Here is a 6603-nt window from a genome sequence, read left to right as displayed (position 1 = left end):
AGAATTCTAAATTTTTGTTGAGATACACCAATGTACACATCCATAGGCATGAGGAGTTAATTCCAATCATTGTTGCTACCAAGGCCTATATGACAAAAAACTAAAAAGGGAAAGAAAGTGAAGTGAGTTATTTTTTGCCTCTTTCATATTTTTTTGTAATCATTGTAATGGACAACTAGGCTTTTTTCCATTTGTCATTTTTTAGGGAGATGAACTGATTGGACTTTCTATGTAATAGTCATCTCTGAGTCCTATATGTATGAGATTAAAAGATTAATTAAGGGTTGACTAATTTTTGGTGTGAAGTACTTGATGTTGTATAGTCAATTGAATGGTATTTTGTATCAATTGTTTTTTGTTCCAATTTGGTAGATATTAATGGTTTTATCTTCCCTTTGTCTGAATTCAAAAGGAAAGAACAAAGCTCTATTCCCCTATTTTTAGGCAATAAATTGATTATGATAAGTATTATCATTAAGAGTTTGAAGGGGATCTCTTAGGCATTTTTCTATGATTTAGTTTTCCTTTCTCTGCATTTAGTTTCTGATAAATTTAGCTTAGTATCAACTAGCGCATATATTAGAACCATTGGTCTTGTGATTTCATAGGATGTGTGAAACTCATAAACTTAGTTAATCCTCTCTAAATCATTTCTCACTTGGGTTAAATCTTGTATAGTTTTAAGTCGGTTAACCTCTCCTATTCTCAAGTTAAGAACATACCTCGTTAAACTTAGTATAAACAAAATTCATTATAAATCTGCAATAGAGAGCTATACCTAACAAATTAGATTGAAGTTACCTTTCCTAGAAGCAACTTTCCAAACTTGTGTAATCAGATTTTGTTCACAAATTAGGGTGCTTGTGTGTCAAAATTGGAAAGAACAATTTTTTTTACCAACAATACCTCAAAATTTATAACTCCCCCTGAGTTAATGTGCCTGATCTATATCAAAAATTTGTTCTCCATTTTGAGTGGGTTTGTCTCTAGTGATTGATACTCTTTGCCTTCAATGTATTTTTAACTGATGCTTTATCATCCGATATGCTCTATTTTTGTTCTATTCTAACCTTTCTTTCTCCTTTTTTAATTTTGTTTTCTCCCACTTTCATTTCTCTCTTCTTTCTTTATTTGCTCCTATTCTTATTTCCTTTTTCTACTCTCTTACTCTCCCTCTTTGGTTTATCTCCCCCTTACTCTTTTCTTTCTCTCCCCCCTTTTTTTTATCTCCCTCTTTTTATTCTTATATCTCTTCCTTTTTAACACTTATGTTAAAGGGTCTATAAACTTAGAGTGTATTTTTCTAGAAAGGATTGGTGGACCTCCATAATAGAGCTGCATCCTAGTTATCACATGCAACATCCAGTGACTTGAGTCGGATTGCCATCTCAACTGCTAGGTGAACTAGGTCATCTGATGTAGAAATATGAGGATCTTTCTTTAACAAATTTTCTACATATCCTAGCTCTTTATGGAGTATTTCCTTATGTGGGGTGAAGGAGGCTTGAATTTATGTCAACTAGGCTCTTATATTAGCCCCTTCTTTTGTTAACATAACTAGTTGACTTTGTGATTGAAGAAATGCATGAAAATGCTTCTTACTTTTAGTTGGGTTTTGTGGTAGTTGCATACCTAATACATTGAGATTTCTCTCTAGACTCAAAAATCTATTTCTTGTTTCTTGAGTGAAGAGTGTTGGGTCACATAGTTTAGTGTATAATGAGAAAATATTCTCCAGTACCTTCTTTACATCTTCAACCTTTGTGGTTAGTGCAATCTCTCTAGATATTTTCTCATTTAATTTATTTTGGAATTTCTTCTCTGACCACTCAAGAAGTTTTGTACTTGTGTCAATATCTTCATTATTGACCTTCTCAACAATGTCTAACAATTATTCTGATAGAGGCTTTGTTGCTTCATGTGTAGGCAGTTTGAATGCACCTAAGAAGATTTCCTTGATATCTTGTAATTCTTGCCTTTACCTAAATTCCTTTCTAAGTTTTTCTTGACGTTTCTTCTTTTCCAAAGCTTGGTGTAACATGGTTATTTGTTCTAGTGTCATTGTTGCACAATCAAATTGAGGTATCACTATTTGTTCATCTAAAGTTACATCACTATAGTGATTTACCTTGTCAACTTTTGTATAGCATGACCCTAGTGATGAAATTTGTAGTGGTATTGCCTTTGTGCTCAACTTCTGAAGGCTTTTTGTAGGAGTGCTTGATGTTGGTAATGTTACCAATGCTTGAATAGCTTCTTGCTCCTTCTCCTTTGGTGTATCCTTGCTTTCTTCATATTTGCTTCCATCAATCGCAATGATTTGGGTTGCACCTAGTGGTTGTGTTGTGGGTATAGATATGTCTATCTATCCTATTTGATTTGTTATTGTTGTTTCCTTTTCCTCTTCTTTGGAAGTCTACCCCTACTCAACTTTGTCCTCTTTGATTCTTGCATCAACCTTGATAGATGTATCTTTAGTTGTTTGAATCAAGGGTTGATCACTAGTAGTTGAAGGGATGGTAGGAGGTGGTTCTTGTGTGTTCACCTTATCCCTTGTGATGTCATCTACTACCTTCAAAAGTTCATCAACATTGATCAATACTGGATTTTCACATAATCTTTCTTGTAGTGTGGATTGGTCAAGAATCTTCATTAGATCTTCTACAGTTAAGGTATTGATGTTTTAAGCTAAGCTATCAAGAACATCCTTAATAGTTATGTTTTCTACAGGTATATTAGTGTCATGAGGAGGGCTCATAGTTGGCATTTGTGTGTCTTGCACACTCTATTCTTCCTATTTCTCTTCAACTATAGCCATGTCTTCATCTTTCTTTTGTGTCTCCTCCTCAATATTATCCTTTTCTTTATCTCCCTCCTCCTTATCATCGTTATCATCACCATTATTTCTTCCCTTGAAGGGATTTTCTTCTCCTTCTTTGACAATTGTCAATCCATAAATCAAGTTCCACAATTGTGTGGATTTTGTTGGTGTAAATACATATTAAATTAAACACAAAATCTTAAAAAATTACATCTAAAAAGTTTAGGAAATTTTACACAAAATTAAAAAAAAATTGCATCTAATTTGGAGTCTGGATGACTGAGTTATGGCCATTTGAAGTTAGGCTACCAAATAAAAACTACTCTGAAGAGGGGTCTGGAGAGAAAAACACTATGTTAAATTTGATGGTCAAATAGTCACCGCAAAAATTCAAAAAATTCCTTGGAATAATGGTCAGATGGTCATTATCATAAACATAAATCTTGTATGAGAATAAAACTTAGACATGCAAATCATAATAATGATAATGGCAATTTGGCATTAGCCAAGTGGGCTTTGTCTTTTATTTCACATGGGTTTCACACTACCCATGCATGTGGGATAATACCGAATTTCTCGGCTATTTTTAAATTTTTTTTGCTGTTGCTTATTCATATTCCAGCCAACCACAACACCCACAACTTCAAAAGCAAACACTATGCGAACGCAATAGACCTACACGCATGAAATGCCTAGATTTGGCCACCCGAAGATCTGTAAATTAAAAATCTAGCATGTATAACCCACTTCTAGAGCTTCATTTTATCTTCACACATGGCACGCCCACAAAAAGCTCCTCTGCCACATGTACAATATGACAGCCCTACCATGTGGTAAAACTAGATTCGTCAAGTCAGCCTCCATGCAAGACCAGACATATCAAAAAAATTGTAGCCAAAGGCCATGTCATTTCTACCATAGCCATACCAGCATTCATACAGTATGGATGCTTAGTTAGCCTAACACATCAATAGGGGGCTGATTTTTTGTTGATGTCTATTAGTCACTAGGTTAAATTTGATGACCATTTGACCATCAAACCTAGGCATTTTACAACTACTAAAAGGGCCATTTAACCATCAAATTTAAGCTAGGATTTTTCCTTCTAGACCCCTCTCCAAATTGCATTTTGATTAGGTAGCTTGACTTTGCGAGCCCATAACTTGGACATCTGGACTTTGATTTAGGTGTGACTTTTTTAAAAATTGGCTAGAATTTCTTGAGTTTTCTAGTGGTGGTATTTTTTTTGGTTTTGATGCAAAATTTTTGTAGAAATTGTATTTTTGGTGGTTATCCCTGCATAATCATGCATTTTGTAACTTCAAACGCTCTATATAGGCACATCTAGTCACTTTTTAAAGTTGTGTGGAAAAAATTATCACTTTCAGAACTAGGTTTTTTTCTACATTGTAAAGCTTTTATTACTTTTCAAATTTTTTGTACATCTGAGCTATAGTGCTTGATGATAGATTTGAGCCTCAAAAGACAATTGTAAGAGGAAAATCAAAAAGTCCACTTTATTCATTTTGAAAAGTGGCCCATTGTACAAACACCACTTATAAAGTGCCAAAAGAACCTTTCTTGGGGGGCTCTTTTGATTGAGTGAAAAGGGGGGGTGTGTACTGTGTTCTTGTGTCTCTCTTATATGCTCTTTTCATTTTCTACATCATGGGTTTTAAATGTCCTCCTCTAACTTCACACAACTATTCTACATGGAAAGATATTGCATGGAGTATATTAATAGAAAAAGGATATAGTCTTTATGTTGATGGTACAATTACCAAACCTACTAATGCTAAAGAGTTCATTAATTGGCAAGCTCAAGACTAATAGGCTTTAGGGGTTATCAAGAATTGTGTTCATAGAGATCTCGTGTTTCACATTGCCAGTTGTATAGAATTGAAACCAGCTTGTGATAAACTTGTAGCATTATATGGTAAGGTGGATGAAGAAAAGGAATTTTAGATTTAGGATGATCCACTTCTTTTGGATCAAATTTTTTTTGACACAATTAAGGATTACATCACCAAAGAAAATGAGTATGGGGCATTGCTTAAAGATTGTGGAAATCCCATGAAGGATAAAAAGTTGATTCATCACATCCTAAAGAGGCTACCTTCTAAGTATTCTTCCTTTTTTTTGAGTTTCAATACTCATAGGTTAACTATGGGATTTGCTTACCAAAAGACTTCATTTGATGCATTTGTAGAGATGTTGATTGTTGAGCAATCTCACTTGATGGATTTAGGACTTCTCAAGTCATCAAAGACCAAATCACAATTTGAGACACAACAATCATCCTCACAACAAGGTAGTTCTTATTCCAATAAGAAGAGAAGTAATGAAAAGAAGGATGAACTATTTTGTGCAAGCTGCAAAAAGCTAAATCATGATGAGCATCATTGCAAGACTAAAAGAATCGATGTGTTAGAAAATATACTTAGGAAGAACAAGATTTGAGTGCCAGGTACTTCCAAGGATTCAACTTCAACCTCTTCAAAGGTTAAAGGGCAAGCACTTATGGAAAACACAATTTCTTCTTTGGAATGGATACTTGACTTAGGTGCCTCCTACCATATGGGTTTTTCGAAGGGAGACTTTTCTTCATTGAATTAGTCAAAGGTACTACACATCTTCGTGGGAAATGATACCAAAATGGACGTTAAAGGGAAAGGACATGTGGAAATGGAAAATGGGGAATTCAAAGATTTTCTCTACATTCCAAACCTTAGCTTTAATCTCCTCTCAGTTTGCCAAATTACTCACCTTGGAGATGGTCACAAAGTTGAGTTCCTTCCAGATTCAGTGATGATTTGGAGTCTTAGAGATGATTCATTGGTTGTAGTTGAGAAAGTCAATCATTACAAGAGGCTTTATTCCTTCTCCTAATTTGTGCCTAAGTCTCTTTCTCAAGGCTTTTTGACTCACTCTAATACACACTCTACATTATGGCATGACTGGTTTGTTCATCTTTCCTTCCGCCATCTTTAGAAACTTTTCTCAAAACACATGGTCAAAGGTCTACCTAATATCAACTTTTCTAAGGGTGAGTTTTCATCATGTTTAGTCGATATGCATCTTGAGGAGAAGTATGATAAAGGGAAGTCTCCTAGAGCACCAATTTTTCTTCAGTTAGTTTACATGGTTTTAGCAGGACCTTTTGCAGTGACTTCAATTAGCCAAGGCCACTACATCCTCACATTTGTTGATGACTTTTCAAAATTCACTTGGGTCTACTTCCTTCATCATAAGAGTGAAGTAGTTCATAAGATTCAAGACTTTAAGACCCATGTTGAACACAAATCTAGGAAAGCCATCAAGGTACTATGAGTGGACAATGAGAACATATATGTGGATAGAAGACTTAGAGAATTTTGCAAACTTGTGAGGATTGATCTTTAGAACCCACTAGCATTCAGTCCACATAAGATAGATGTTTTAGCTATGAGGATTAGGACTCTCAAAAGCATGGCAAGTTGCATGATAAAAACCAAGTTTCTTGATCCTACATTAGAAGTTGAAGCCATTAGCAGTGCTACTCACATACTTAACAAGTCTCCTCATAATGACTTAGATGAGAAGACTCCTTTTGAGGCATGGTGTGGCAGAAAACTAGTTTTGAGTCAGCTTAGAGTCTTTGGTTGTCCAGCATGGGAAAACCTATCTTCTAGGGGATGCAAGGCACCAACACCTAGGCCTTGTACCTTCATCAACTATGAAGATAGTGTGAAGGCATATAAAATTATGAATCCAAGGACTCATGAGATCTTTGTGGACAAGGA

This window comes from Cupressus sempervirens, chromosome 2 (assembly GCF_028749045.1).
Source record: "Cupressus sempervirens isolate cs-2001-9-10 chromosome 2, ASM2874904v1, whole genome shotgun sequence".
Taxonomy (NCBI): Eukaryota; Viridiplantae; Streptophyta; class Pinopsida; order Cupressales; family Cupressaceae; genus Cupressus; species Cupressus sempervirens.
This window is presented reverse-complemented; position numbering follows the sequence as displayed.